The sequence below is a fragment of the Acanthaster planci genome, linkage group LG04, assembly GCF_054643075.1.
Source record: "Acanthaster planci isolate LZ-2023a linkage group LG04, COTS_SCS, whole genome shotgun sequence".
Classification (NCBI taxonomy): domain Eukaryota; kingdom Metazoa; phylum Echinodermata; class Asteroidea; order Valvatida; family Acanthasteridae; genus Acanthaster; species Acanthaster planci.
Window position 1 is genome coordinate 9,534,125 of NC_141780.1, and position 16,306 is coordinate 9,550,430.

The window sequence follows — 16,306 nt, forward strand, 5'->3', positions numbered from 1 at the left end:
AACCAGATGTAAACACTAGAGTTCGTGACTAACAAGACAAGTCAAAGATCAATCATGATACCCAAATATGAAAATCAGGTAATTTTCCAGGGGAGAGAAGGTCGTGGTCCAGAAGTTTAGGGGAGGTAGAGAAAAGTATGTTGTTGATGTAGTTGCAAAGAGGTTGGGTACTCTGACTTACTTGGTGAAGGTTGGACAAAAAGTGCGTCATTGCCATGTGGATCATTTGTCGGAAGCTGAAAAAGCAAGTTTCCCCTCTGAACATGGGGACACAGCATTGCCGCAGCAAGAAGAAACTGTTTCTAGGCAAGCACCAGTCATTGAGAACTGTGGTGAACAAATTGCGCCACAAATCTCAAGTGCCCCTGTAGAATCAAGTCAGGGTGACTTAGGCACTCAAGATGAGCCAAATGGTCTACCTCTCACGGAAACCTCAGACGGAACCTCTTCTCAAATACCGGAAGCACCCCAATCTCCGGTACGTACTCCAGAAAGGAGATATCCAAAAAGAATGATAAAAAAACCGACAAACTTATTGAATCCATGTAATTACATGTATGTGAAAGGGATTCAATGTCACCAATTAAAACAGTTAAGTACATGTACATGTTACAGACATAATATTCGGGTATTTTTTTTTAAACAAATTTCGGTATTTATTTTCACATAAGTACAACAAAATAAACACACAGGCTTTCAAAATAGTGGGATACAATGGACATAATTTTTTAGACTGTAGAATGGAATTGTTCATGGTTGTAACAAAAACCATATATTACTGTTAAATTTCACGTTACTATTACAACATTTCACACATACAGGGTCTAAGTGCAAGTATTTTGACAACAATAACAGGTTGTTGTATTGTTTCAGTACGCATACCGGTGTGATAGTTTTGTCATGTGTTATGAAAACCTCAAAATGACTGCTTTACACATAAATGGGTAAATTCATTGCATTTTTTTCTTTAGTGGAGGAGGAGTGTTGTATACTTCACACTGGAAACTTAACTATATAGCGCCCTCTGTTGATTTTGTGGCGGTTTCCCCTCCGTAGTCCGCGAACCCTTGGCTCGCCGGGCCACTCAGCCCGGTCGTGGCGCCACTCGCGCGTGATTTGGCCAGGGCCTGGATCCGTTTGGGCTGAAATATACCGCCCGTTACACCAAGGACAAGGGACTCTGAACGAAATGGCACACCCGGCAAAGATATGTGAGATACCGTCTACCTCTAGCGGGTTTATTCACTTCCACTCACTTCCTCTATGCGTGAGGTATCCTAACTAACTAGTGTTAAACATTTACAAACGGCAAGGAGGGGGCATGAGGACCCATCGCGCACCCCCTCGCCCTGCCGAAATGCACTGTCGCAAAATTAAGTAAAGGTAAAATACCGGTTCATGTACTCACATGAATTAATTACAAACGTCCCGTCAGTACCCAATCCTTATGCACAATCCAGGATGAACTAACAGTTTGGTCACAATCGTGCACACATTAACTAAATCTCGGTGCCAAAGTTGTGTCAGTCAATCCAATCTGAACTCCTCATCAGCTCGGCTTAGACCGACTAATTTTCCCCTTTCTGACATTATTTAATTCCCTCCCCTGTTTCCCACAGTCTTGAAAACACCATCTTAGCACAAAGATGCAAAACAATGGTCCACAATACCCCTTTTGAACCTTTCTTCCATTTACTAATTTTTATCGTACTCCGGATATTGTCAAACTCTCCCCCTTTTTTCCATCATGGCAGTCTTATTAGTTCCGTTTCCCACTTTCTACAACATAATTTACTCACTAAAAACACGTTGTCAATCTCCTGACAGTTACCCCAATACCTCCTTTGTTCTATATCCCCCCGACCAGACACACTTGACGGCCCCCGGTTTCCAAACTCCCGGACCTAACCCGAAACCTAATTAAACGCATCACCGGTCAACCCCACTGCCATTCCTCTAGAGTTTAAAGGGTCACCAGACATTCGCGTTACACAGCATCCCCCTAGGTTTGGTCCGTCCCGGCCCAATCAACCGAAATCCTCTTCCCAGCAAAGGTCTGGTGAGCCATTCAACAAAATACAATGTAAGATTCCACTAAACGGAACCAACTACTGTACACGGTCAAGAAAATCCCTATTTACAATGGTGTCACTTTCCCATTTTCGAACTCTGCATGAAAAAGAACATTATACGTGCGGGTGACTCTCTCCTCGTGGGCCAATGCCCCATCGGAGTAAGAGAGGCTCACCCTCTCCTCCACCACTTTTGTAACGGTGCCCATCAGGGCCCTATCTATGCGTGACAGTTCCAAGGTCCTGGTATTGTTCTCCGTTGCAGTCGTGGGAGACCCTTGGGCATCGTCTGTCTCTGTCTGCCTCCCAGTGTCTTCTCCAGTCGGATGAGAGTCATCGTTGACGAACTCCCCGCCGTGCAGGCTCAGGGCATCCGGATCCACCTCAAGGTCTGGCATGCTGTCATGACTGCCGGTGCTCTCCGCAAGTTCTCGCATCTGCCGGAGGTACGGCGGTTTCCCCCCTCTCCGTACAGGGCTGTGACCCTGCCGCAGCAGGTCACCTGAGCTAGGGGCTTGGGAGTCTCCCTCGTCCTCCCTTCGTGAGGTTCCACTGATGTCGTCTGCTGGCGGTCCTCCATCGGGCTTGAATGGCTCCGTAGTGGGTACAGGCGGAGCCCCTTCCTTCTGCGCCTGCGCTGCCAGGAAGAATGACGCCCGTTCGTACTTTCTTCGGACGACTGGATCCCTGGGTTCCCAGATGATGAAGTTGACATCATGCTCCCATTCTGGGTGTTCCTTCCTATAGTGTCGGCGAAAATTGTCTCGCCGGGCAGAAGTATACGGGCACCTTCTACAGTGCCAGGCCAGGCCCTCCGGCTGGTGGACCACCTGTAGATGCCGCCCTAGGCTCTTGCGGCTGCTTAGGATTTCGGCACAATGCCAGCACCTCAGCCCGGCCTTCCCCGGTCGGCTTCCTCCCTCCATCCTGTTACAAACAAAATAACATGCGTTACAACCCTATCAACGGGCTAAGCCCCCCCCCGGAATGCCCTTCCTGTAAGGACTAGTCCCTAAACCGGGCGGGTTTCTTTCGCCGCCTGGGTGGATTGCGACGGCCATTGTCAGCCATCCCGGCATTTGTCTTCTCCACCCCTAATGACGCATCGTCCACCTCCAGCAAGGTGGTCTCCCCAATGTTAACTTGGGGCCCAACTGTGACACTTGTCTCATTTTCTCCGCCCCCTGAATTCCCATCATGCTCAACCGGATCACTCTCCAGGGAGACCTCCACCTCTGAACTTGGAGGTGACTCCTCCGATGCCAGCTCATTTCCTGGTCCCTCGGTGGATACTGGTTCCAGGTTTGGGCCCTCAGGTGGGACTTTGTACTCCCATCCTTCAATAGGGTCCCCCTCATAACGTTTCAGTCTGTCATAATGGACCACCTTAGCTTTGCCCCGAGGTTGACGTTGGATTCGGTAGGTTACATCAGACAGTTGCCCTACTACCAAGTAGGGACCTTCCCAGCGGCATTGCAATTTCGGGGATAGTCCTTTTTTCTTTGCAGGATTGAAGAGCCAGACAAACTGCCCCTTCGATATCTTTTTCCCTGCTATCCCCTTGTCATAGTTGCGTTTCTGACGCCGTGCACTCCTTTTTAGGTGCGCCTGTGTTCTCATGTAGGCATTTTGCATCCGCTGCCTTAACACCTCTGCATAATCTTCAGAGACCCCCTCTCCCTCTACAGGAAGTGTTCCCATTACTAGGTCCAGTGGAACTGAGACCTCCCTTCCCAGCATTAGCATATTTGGGGTCTCTCTGGTGGATTCCTGGGGTGTACACCTATATGCGAACATTGCATAGGGAAGCTGCTTATCCCAGTCTTTTTGCTTCTTGTTTGGGTCGATCATCACTGCGACCATGGTGAGGAGTGTGCGATTGAAACGCTCTATAAACCCATCCGACTTAGGGTTATAAGGGGTGGTGCGTGTCTTGCGTATCCCCAGAATTTCGCACACTTTGGCAAACACATGAGCCTCAAAGTTCCGACCCTGATCTGAATGCAATTCTGCTGGAATTCCAAACCTGCAAAAGTACTCCTCCACCATCTTAGTGGCAACTGTTTCAGCTGTGGCATCGGGTATCGGGTAGGCCTCCACCCACTTGGTGAAATAATCACCAACCACCAGAATCCACTGGTTCCCATCCGCGGTTCTTGGCAGGGGGCCTATCAAGTCAAGTGCAACCCTACCCATTGGTTCACCAACTAATCGTTGTTGCAATGCGGCCCGTGGGCTCCTAGGGGGAGGTTTCTTGCGTGCACACGTGTCGCATTTCCGGACCCATGAGCGCACGTCCGCATCCATCCCTACCCAATAATACCGCTGCTTCACTTTTCCCAGCGTTTTCCGGTGACCAAGGTGGCCTCCAGTCACCCCGCCATGCAACTCGTCCAATACGGTCGGGCGAAGCTCCTGGGGGAGGAGCATTTGCCACCTAACTTCCTCCCCAGCGTCTGATTCCCAGCGCCGGTACAGCACTCCATCGCGCAAGGCGATCCGCGCCCAGGACAACCAGTAGGTCTTTGCCGCTAGCGTAGCAGGAGCCACCTTACGCCAATCGGGCCGCACGTCTGACTCCTCCCTTGCCAGCACCAACCACCCCATTGTTTTGTCCTTTAGCTGCGCTTCCCGGATTCTATCCGACGTACCCCATGGTTGGCCTGCCACTACTCTTACTTGGGGATGCTCCATGGGGGCATCCCCCCAGAGTGGCCCCCGGGCATTTCCAGCCTCTTGCTGGCCTGTCCGCTTTGACTCCCATTTCTCTTCACTCCCCATGCGACCACACTGTCGACAGGGCTTCCGCGACAGCCCGTCCGCATTAGAATGCTTTAACCCGGGTCTGTGGACAACCTTAAAGTCATATTCTGTAATGACCTCTAACCAGCGTGCTAGCTGGCCCTCCGGATCCTTCAGATTTAGGATCCAGCGCAGGGATGCATGGTCGGTCCTTACCGTCACTTTCTGTCCATAAATATATGGTCGAAAGTGCCTCAGATAAGCCACCACCGCCAGTAGCTCCCTTCGTGTCACGCAGTAGTTGCGCTCTGGCTTCCTCAAGGCCCTACTTGCATATGCAATGGGCCTCTCAACACCCTCTACTATTTGAGAAAGTACTCCTCCAATGCCAACATCGCTGGCATCCGTGTCCAGGATGTACTCCTCCCCTGGCCTTGGGTAGGCCAGTACCGGCGAGTCCTGAAGCCTGCCTTTCAGCTCAACAAAAGCAGCTTCACACTCGTCGTCCCACCGAAACTGACGAGACTTCTCCGTCAGCCTGTGTAGCGGCTTGGCTATGTCCGCAAAGCCCCGGATGAACCTCCGATAATATGAGGCCAGTCCAAGGAAGCTTCTGACTTCCTTTTCGCAAGTTGGAGTCGGCCACTCCCTGACTGCCCTCACTTTATCAGGATCAGTCCCGATCCCCCCCTGGGACACAATGTGCCCCAAGTAACGCACCTCCTCTTGAAAGAGGTTACATTTCCCAGGCTTCAACTTGAGCCCAGCTGCCCGGAGGCGCTCCAGTATAGCTCCCAAGTTGGCCAGTTCTTCGTCTACACTTTTCCCGTAGACGATGACATCATCCAGATACACTAGCAGCGTATCCCACTGTAGTCCTGCTAGGACTCGTTCCATCAACCTCTCGAAGGTTGCTGGGGCATTACATAGCCCAAACGGCATGACCTTCCAGCTATAAAGCCCCTCCCTTACAACGAATGCCGACTTTTTCTTGGCATCGTCCGTCAAGGCAATTTGCCAGTACCCTGAAGCAAGGTCAAGGGTTGAAAACCATTTGGCACCGGACAGTGAGTCAAGGGTGTCATCTATTCACGGCACTGGGTATGCATCCTTGATTGTTACGGCATTGAGCTTTCTATAGTCTACACAAAACCTTTGTGTCCCATCTTTCTTTTTAACCAGGACCACGTTGGAAGCCCAAGGGCTGTCTGAGGGTTCTATGATACCTCTTGCTTTCAAGTCTTCTACTTGCCGTGAGATTTCTTCTTGCTGAGTTATTGGGTGCCTTCGGGGCCTTTGCTTTATGGGGCGGGCCTCCCCCGTATTAACTGAGTGTTTTACTAAGCTCGTTTGCCCAATGTCCTCCGGCCCCCTTGAAAATACATCCTGATATTCGACAAGAAGGCTGGCCACCTTGTTCTGATCCTCCTTGCCTAACTTAGAACTAGCTTGTGCGTAGAGTTCCGCCAGATGCGGGGGAACACTTACCCTAGCCTGACTCTGGCCGGCGTCAGGCTGAGCCCCAAGTGGGGTTGGGGTACAACGAGGAACTGTACCCACATCTTGGGGGTCCACTGGGGACAACGTGCCAACCATGGTGCCCTCCCTAACCACGCACTCGTCTTTTCCTGGATTTAGCACACGCACCCCCAGGGTACGACTGGAGGAATCAACTAAGGATCTCCCGACAATCAGGCCCCTCTTTTCTATCTCGCTGCCCCGCGTCACTGGTTCAATCACCCCAATGCCCGTCAGATTGGGGCCACCCGCTACTGCGCCAGGAATAACAGCCTCATGCCCGGCTGGTACAACTGTAGTGGTCCCCACCACGACCCTGGCACACCAGGCCCCACCCTCTCTGTCAGTGCACTTAACATTGACCCCATTAAGGTTAAGCTCAAGCTTCCCAAAATCTACTACCCCATTCGTGGATACTAGGAAATCAGTTCCCAATATGCCGTCCACTTCTATTGGTGCAAATGTTGCGCGCACAGTGTGGGTGCTTTTCCCTACTTGAACTTCAACCCATGCAACACCCAACACCGGTAGTGCTGTGCCATCTGCTTGGCGGATGGTCACATCCTGCTTTTCTAGCCTTGGTCTCAGCCCCACCGGCATCTGGTGATAGATAGATGCGTTAATTATAGTGTCTGTTGCCCCCGTGTCAATCAGCATTCTCAACTTTACCGATCTCACCACACCCACGACATACATGCCCAGTCGTGGGCTCACCGGCAACGGCAAGTAAATTACTTGTCCGCTGGTGGCTCTGCTGGTGTGCTCTGAGGGCCCTGATTGTACAGCTTTCCCCTGGGCCTCTGGGTCAGCTGCCCGCCGTTTCCCTGCGGTGGTGCGCCTTTCCTTTTTAGTTTGGGGCACTCACGTTTGAAATGGCCTGGTTCCTTGCAATGGTAGCAGACTCCCCGCGACCCCTTTGACGGGTCCTCCTTTACAGGAGGGCCCACGGCCTCGACATGTGCATTGCCCCCAAACACACCAAGTAACTTTCCCAGCTGTTCAGCCTGTTGGGTCACTAACTGCTCCAGCTTTGCAATACGTGTGTTCGTTTCCCCATCGAGAACACGCGCGAACCTCTCTACCTTTGGTGGTCTAGTACGCTGCGCCTCAATTAGCTCAAAATTCTCTGACTCTAGTGCCGCCCGAATTGCATCATCCAGGCTTTGTGGCTTAGCCCTAAACATACCCTCACGAATACTTTGGTTTTCTATGGCATCCGCAAAATGGTTCTTGGCCAGCCTATCACGACTGTCCCGAGGTATGTCTGGGTACGCCTTATTCGCTAGGTCCCTGATTGCCTGTCCGAGTTCCTGCAGTGTTTCTTTTGGTTTCCGCCTGCGGACTTTTAGCTCCATCAGGTAGTTCTCTGCCTGCTGCCCCGGCCCAAATCTACTCCTTAACAATGCCAACAACTGCCCGTAGCTCTGGCGAGGTCCACTGCTACTATCACCAAGGACCCTTAGTGCGCTGCCTTGTAGGCTAGCCCTGAGATAGTGGAGGGCCTGCACATCAGTCCACCCATTGACTTCACAGCATGCCTGAAAGTGCCGCTCGTACTCATCCCACGGCGTTCTCCCATCATACCTGTCCGGCATAATGTGAGGTGGCCGTGAGGAGTCCCTAAATCTTTCATTGTACTGTCCTCTCCCACAAAACCGCTGGTCCCTCGTGAGGGGCCATGGAACCTCGTGAGGGGCTTGTGTCTCCTCACTGGACCCTCGTGAGGACCCACAATGGAACTGTCCTCCTCGTGAGGGGCTTCGCGTTGCAAACCCCCTCACTTCATACGGCTGCACTCTGAACCCACTTACAGGCCCCTCCAAGGCCCCTGGCCTTTGTGAGGACCTTCGTGGAGGGTTCTCCCGCGCGCCACCTCTCATGACTCTCCCCTCATGAGGGGACTCCGCCGCACCACCTCTCATGACTCTCCCCTCATGAGGGGACTCCGCCGCGCCACCTCTCATGACTCTCCCCTCATGAGGGGACTCCGCCGCGCCACCTCTCATGACGACTCTCCCCTCATGAGGGGGCCGGCACACCTCCTCTTCAGCCGGCAAATGCACCCTTAATTCCAGGGCCTTCAATTCTTCTGCCTTAACTGTTAAGTCTTTTACAGCCTGTTCTACCAAAGTGGCCCAGGCATCTGCCTTTATCTTTTGCTCATACTCGCGCCCCCAAGTCTCCCCTCTCGCCTGGCCGCTCCCAGAAACTATGTGCCCCCGGCTGGGAACAACTCCGCACCCTACCCGAACGGCCTCCGAGGGTGACTCCCCCACCCCGTCTCCTTTAACAAAAGAACTACAAGAGGTGGAACCTGCACCTTGAGCATCTTCTAGGAGCTCCTCATCAAACCGGCCAGTCGGGAGAGCACTGGCCCGTGCCATTCCCATGTCCTCCCCCGGGCCAGTTTCTCCCCGAGGTGCATCCTTATTTCTTTCCTCACCCAGGGACCTCAGGGTTTTTTCTAGCTCGTGCGTCCCTACCAAGGACCAAAACCCAGGCATCCGATACAGGGGAAATCCCGCCTCCCCCTCCACCTCGGGCGCCCCTTCTGGTCCATGCGCACGGGCCTCTCCCCCCGTAGGTCCCAACCCTGCCGGGCCCTGGGCTCCCTGCGGTGCCCACTTTCCCCGGCCAAAGGCTACCTCTGTGCCGGAAATGAGTGGATGGCTTTGAAACCCACTATCGGCAAAACTTTTCTGCCGATAGTGCCGGGCCACCCATTGCTGCGTCCGCCCTCGCCAGTCTTCGCCCTGCAGCGCGGTGGCCTCCATCCCTGACAGTTTTGCCGTGAGCTAATTTTTTCTCTTTTTTTTTTCTCAAACCGGATAAGCGCACAAAGCCGTCCCTCCTCTAAATTCCTTGGTGTAACAATCCCACTTCTGACACCATTTTGTGGCGGTTTCCCCTCTGTAGTCCGCGAACCCTTGGCTCGCCGGGCCACTCAGCCCGGTCGTGGCGCCACTCGCGCGTGATTTGGCCAGGGCCTGGATCCGTTTGGGCTGAAATATACCGCCCGTTACACCAAGGACAAGGGACTCTGAACGAAATGGCACACCCGGCAAAGATATGTGAGATACCGTCTACCTCTAGCGGGTTTATTCACTTCCACTCACTTCCTCTATGCGTGAGGTATCCTAACTAACTAGTGTTAAACATTTACAAACGGCAAGGAGGGGGCATGAGGACCCATCGCGCACCCCCTCGCCCTGCCGAAATGCACTGTCGCAAAATTAAGTAAAGGTAAAATACCGGTTCATGTACTCACATGAATTAATTACAAACGTCCCGTCAGTACCCAATCCTTATGCACAATCCAGGATGAACTAACAGTTTGGTCACAATCGTCCACACATTAACTAAATCCCGGTGCCAAAGTTGTGTCAGTCAATCCAATCTGAACTCCTCATCAGCTCGGCTTAGACTGACCAATTTTTCCCATTCTGACATTATTTAATTCCCTCCCCTGTTTCCCACAGTCTTGAAAACACCATCTTAGCACAACGATGCAAAACAATGGTCCACAATACCCCTTTTGAACCTTTCTTCCATTTACTAATTTTTATCGTACTCCGGATATTGTCAAACTCTCCCCCTTTTTTCCATCATGGCAGTCTTATTAGTTCCGTTTCCCACTTTCTACAACATAATTTACTCACTAAAAACACGTTGTCAATCTCCTGACAGTTACCCCAATACCTCCTTTGTTCTATATCCCCCCGACCAGACACACTTGACGGCCCCCGGTTTCCAAACTCCCGGACCTAACCCGAAACCTAATTAAACGCATCACCGGTCAACCCCACTGCCATTCCTCTAGAGTTTAAAGGGTCACCAGACATTCGCGTTACAATTTAATAAAAAAAAGTCTCTGGTTGATGGAATGCCCGTGTAGCTCGTCCGTGTGTAATTGCCCTCGAGTACACAACAGCACGCACTGAGATTGTAAGTACAGTTGATTTACAGCTGTTCGAGAGAAGTAGTAGGGATAGGACATCTCTAGACCACCTCCCTTTTCCAACGCGTTTCTCCCTTTCCACCACCCGTGCCGGGGCTTCCCACTTCAATCACCTTAACCTTTCCACCCCGGCGTACTTTTTTGGTCAACAACTCGCGACGCGCGCCTGCCCGCGCCTGCGCAGACCTCGCATAAACAACCTAGACCTTTAACCCCGTGACTCTCAAACAAAAAAAGGGACTTCCCTCCGCTTTCCCAGTCGCTACAAGTCTCGACTTGCCCGGCCTGAACTCTTTATACGAAATTGGACTAATTATTGAATACGACATTGACGTTGAACATTTAATTAAAGTAGAAATCCCACCCGAGTTAATAGACGCTGCCGAATTAAAATGAAAAAAATTTATGACAAAGCCGAGAAAATCAGAACCATGTCAACCCAAGTATATATCGTTTCAGACGACCACGAGCGTCTCAATGCCGACAACTGTGACCCCAACGTCACCTATGCTCCTGTTGACCCGAGTAAATTAGTCATTTCAAAACCCGTGATTAAAGAAGGCACCCACGTGGGTCAATGCAGTTCGCCCATTTTTTACCATCACAACGGTCAAAATAAACGCCTATTAATTATGACGATAGAACCCTGTTACGGCATAAACCCGCCTTAAATACGGCACTCATTCGAGAAAAAAACGCCAGAGAATTTAGTGGGTCGGCAAATTTGCTGTCAAATACAACAACCTATGACAAACATACTCGATCACATAAATTTGGCCGTTTATAGGTTTATCGAATCTCAAGAGTCTAATCTCCCGTCTAATACCTTAAACACCCGTAAAGCCAGTCGCGATATCGATGAATTGAACAAGATCGAATATGTCGATAAACCACCTTATACGGCTATAAACCAAATGTACGTTAAAATAGATCCCTATGCCTCTCTATTTGATCACCAAAAAAGACCCATCGACGAGTCAAATATCGATAAATTTATCAATAAGAGATGCGACGCGTAATCATTATTTGTCCAAAAGATGTACATGTATACTACGGTACCCACGGTTGACTGTCTTGTGGCGCTAGCGTTAGGTATAGAGTGACAGCAGCAATGTTGAAAATTAGAAACGACGGCCTAATTTCAAATAAGTCGGCGTTGCAAGCGTTTATCATATCTGAATCTTCCGTGAAATTAGAGACCACGGTGTGAATTTGAATTTCCCGTGTAAATAAAAGTCGATTGAACCTCAGTTATTCTTCGGAATAACTGGGGCTGTTTTTATGTCACTCGTTCCTTAAATAAACTTTAAATAAAATGACACACGCAGAGATCTGTTATCTACACGGTTACGAACCTAAATGGCTAACCCCATCACCACGACCAGAAAAAAACGTGTGAATACGACATATTTGAAATGGACGAAAGATATGTATGCCGACATTGCGGTCTAATTTTTGGTTGGGTTCCTTCATATACCTCTGAAGAGATGGGGGATAGATACTTCCACCATCACGTTTGGAAAAAAGATCCGCCAAGAAAATCAGAGAAGACTTTGAGAGAGTTAAACTTCGAACTAACAAGTTACCAATCGGGTCGCATAAAATATGTGTTAAATCGAGTTTTAGATGGTAAGATATCCAGAGGAAGACCGTTAAGGGCTTTAATCGCGGTATGTCATCAAGAGGCAACCGGGGAGGACGATTTAAAAGTAAAAGATCTGTTTCAAGTTTCAGATAAGTATTGGAAAAACGCCCTCGATATCGACAAATTAAACCTAGCCAAACAAGATTTTTCAAAACGTACATAATAAAATGGAGACTCAAACGTTTTACTTGACCAAAAGCGAGCAGATGTTTAAATTAGAAAATCAAATCGACAATTTAAAAGGCGATAAAAAATAAAAGTTAGAAAAGTAAGCTTTCGCTCCGGTTACTCAACATTACAAAATCCACCGAAATCGAATGGCAAACTCAAATAGAAGGAAGCCCCACAGAAAGAGCTCCCGATGGAGTAAGACCAGCATTACAGGCTGACTCATCAATATATGTTATTAACACGGATATTAAACAAGCACTCGAACTGATAGTACCATTTTCAGAATTGCAGATGGGTACTTTGGTTATGTTTTACGACGTAATAAGAGACTACATACGAGCTTACGAAACGGGTACAAAAACAAATGACCTTGAGAATCAAATCAGAACGTTAACAAATAAACCTTCGGGATCAGACAAAGAGACAGAAAACGCATTAATTTATTTAATACTTTTAACTCGAGGTCAGAGTCGATACTTACAAAGAGGCTCGCCGCATCGCTTTAGAATTTATTCAAGAGGGATTTTTAGGCGACGACAACGAAGAAACAACGAGAACCATCCGAACCGCTCAAACCGAAACCAGGCCTACTCTTTTAGTCACGGCTTCTGGTTCAAACGCTCTGGTGATGCATCGATTGCACAAGAGAGAAACACACGCAGATTTTTTTACAAGGTGGTGAACAGGGAAATGTAATTATTCCACCCGGGTTTTATAACATGGATTGGTTTGATTTTATTTTAAACGCCATTCCGGGTGTGAGTTTTAAAGTTCACGAAAAGTCAAATTTGGTAACGATAATGATAACTGATTTAAATCTCAAATTAAAATTGGGTAAAGAAGTCGGCAAACTTTTAAATCTGCCAAGAGGTAGGCTCGTGCCAAACGTTATTTATAAGGGAAAGATAAATGCAAATCCTTTTGACGAGCTTTGGATACGCTGTCGAGAAATAAACAATCACTTCAATTTCTTTAACGGGCAGCCCTCGTATGTACTATGTACCACGTTAGGCCCGATCAAAAGCGCTAAGTCACTTGTAAACGATCAGATAACGAGCTTACTTTTTTCTTTGAGAAACGAACGACAAGAAGTCGTCAACAATAAAGACGGTAAAATTTTAATCGAGACAGCGTGTGACCGGCTGCTATGGTGCTCGGGTTGTGTGTTATGGTGACTTCGCGTCTTTTGCCCTTGATAGCTCGTTGAACTTTTAGCCGATGGCTGGGTTCAATTTTTTTTGTATTGACTGGACGTGTTTTCCAATAGACTATATTTTAACCGATTTACTTCCAAATTACAAACACGAAAGACAACGTGATTAAAGACACACCTGCCGCAAAAAAATAAGTCTTCGTATTTACCCAATAGATCTCGTTTGTGGAAAGTTTCGTGTCTCATTTCGTTAAGTACCTAGCGCACCTCCTAGAGGAACCCAAAGAGAACTACCTTCAGACGCGGTCGTTAGGTACCTATATTATGCAGGTGAGCAAGAAGGCGGTACCGTCAGAAGGGCGACCGATCCCGTCTGGTCTTTGGACGTTTACCAAATTGAAAAGCCCACGAGTCAATTTAAACGAGTTCGAGGTAAAAAGGTAAAAATGGGGTCGACTTTATACTATTTACTCGGGGGCCCCAAACAGAGTTTCGTCAGAGAAGAGCTTAAAGTCGTGCCTGCAGATACCAAATTTCCGCCGATAGAATAATGCCCTTAGGCTAAAGTTTTAACCCCCTTTGATAAAATATAGCGTTTCGTGTCTAAAGGCGAAAGGCTCAGTTTATTTTGTGTAAATGTGAATAATAGGTGTTTGTCAGATCTAAACAGTTGCTGTTTATTAAAGTCCTGTGTCCGTTCGAATAATCAATTGTTATATGCAGCATGTGTTAGAAGGTTTTTGTAACTCCTTTTGCCTTCTTCAAATTTTGATCTACATTAAAATCGAATACATTTTTGGCCGTATACAATGGCTTCTAAAATAACTTTACCGCCAAATTTTTACCGTATAACTCGTAGTTGCTCAAATCGAATAACTCGCGCTCTTTCATCAACGTTTAAATCAATCACACTTACGCCGCAATAGATCGGCTTATTCAACTTGGGTATTATGCGGTACATTTCAACGAACGATAGATCGCACTCTTTGAATGTCGTAGTCGTCTTATAGTGGGCTTTGGAAGTTAGTTTCTTGAATCGATCGACGTCTTGAAGATCTCTAAGCAGATGTCTGTTAATTAGGTCTCTCACATCGTCTTGCCAAATACCGAGTTGTTCATTAATTTGAAAAAGTCCCTCTCGAAATCAGACTGGGTTCGTTTCCGCAACTCGATGTTTTTGTCGATGTAACTTTTCATCCAAGGCGCCTGTTTAAACGACATTACACGGTGGACCTCTTTTAGCTGTAGACCTACCTCTAAGTATTTCTGCAACGTGCGATAGTGTACAACGTATTTGTGCTTGGCGTCCAAAGTCGCCACCAGCTTGTCAACGGATGTAACCTTTTCTCCATTCCATAGCAAATCATTCTGATGGTCTGACAGCCATTCGTTAGGGCCTGAGATGTTTTCAGGCGCAAGTGGAAAGTCGTGTAAATCATGTAAGTGCCGTTGGTAATCGAGCGTCACTTCGAGCATGTAACCCTTGAAGCATACTGTGAAAGCTTCGCAAAGTACTCGGAAGTAAACTTGGATGTGTCTTTAACCCACTGAAATTTCTTGATGGGTAACGGTTGACTCATTGCCCAACCGTATAAGTTATTCGCATCGAGGTACATTATTTGAGACGTCTGAATGTCTGAGTCGTAGTCGGGTAAAGAAGGTTTGTTGGCTTTGGCATAACGTTTCGCTTCAACGCTCGAGATGCCGCCTCTTTTAGCCCGTTCGAAAAAGAAGTGTTTGTCGTTGTTTGTCAATAGCTCTAGTTCCGTGCCAGAGTGTTTCAAAAGCGCATCTTATGATAAATCCGGAAACTTGTAATAATTGGCTGAGTCTAACAGTAATTCGTTTTGCAGACCTTCCGAAAATTCTCAAACACACACGCAATAACAACGTGTCCGTTTCGACGTAGGGATTGTTGTAGTCTCCGAGATTTTGACACCTAAACGTTTGCCATACATTTTGAGCTTTGACGTGTTGTTCTTCGGTAACAGTCTGTTGCTTCAACGAGCTATAAAACGCGTCTGAAGTTGGCAGGCTGGTTTCTTCAAATCGATCGAAAGAATCTATGTATTTGTATGGGTAAACGCCTTTCTCTAAAAGCAAGTCCGTGTTCTTTGGAAATCTTTCACGGAGCAGGTTGAAATCGCTAGGGAAGAGGTTTTTGACCAATCGATCGAGCGAAGCTGCCATGAAATGAAATGAGTCGAGCAATCGAAGTTGACCAAATGAGAAGGATATATAATTCTCGGTGCTTTTAGCAATGACGCCGATTTTACTACCGTTGAAAACACGAGCGCCTTGCATAACCAGATGCGCGTCGTATTTCTCCGAGTTGTGCAAGATCACCGGGACTTGTGTTTGTTTAGGCACGACTCGGAGTTTTAGATTACAATGAGCATGTGCTGGGCCCCTGTACTTACCCGCGATGTGGCAGTGATCGCGGACTTTGCGAAATTTACTGATTGGCTTCTCACAGCTCAAGCAGTTGTATTCTGTGAAACTGCGCTTTTCTGTGAAGCCGCTTTTTTGGTCGTTTGTCTTTGGCTCATCTGGGATAGGACATTGACATTGTGATTCTCTCGTTTCACACGTCCAGCAGATGTTGCATTCATCGTGGCGTTTCTGGAACATGGGTGACAAGGCGAGGGGCGTTGGATCAGCAAATTTTTTGTTAATCGTGTGAACTTCTCGCGATCGCGATTGTACGAAATGAATAGCTGCATCTTGGCCTCAAAATGTTTCACAACTAGTACACACACCGTCACATCGCACCACCGCGAAAGAATAGCCACAGGGCCTGTGAAGTTGCGTTTTAATCGTGTTTAATGGTTCTGATGGAAGACGCTCTAAAACAGACTCGAAATCCGCGTAAATAACAAAGGGGGTGTCCTGTTTATTTGTGTAGTTTTCAAATTTGAAAATATATTGACCCTTTACAGGTAATTCGACTTTGCAAGGCGCCATGTCCTTGCCTTGGCTGTGTGTTCGGGATTGCCGACAGCGCCTATTAATCTAGAGTAATTTTTGATCCAACAATAGTGGGCTTT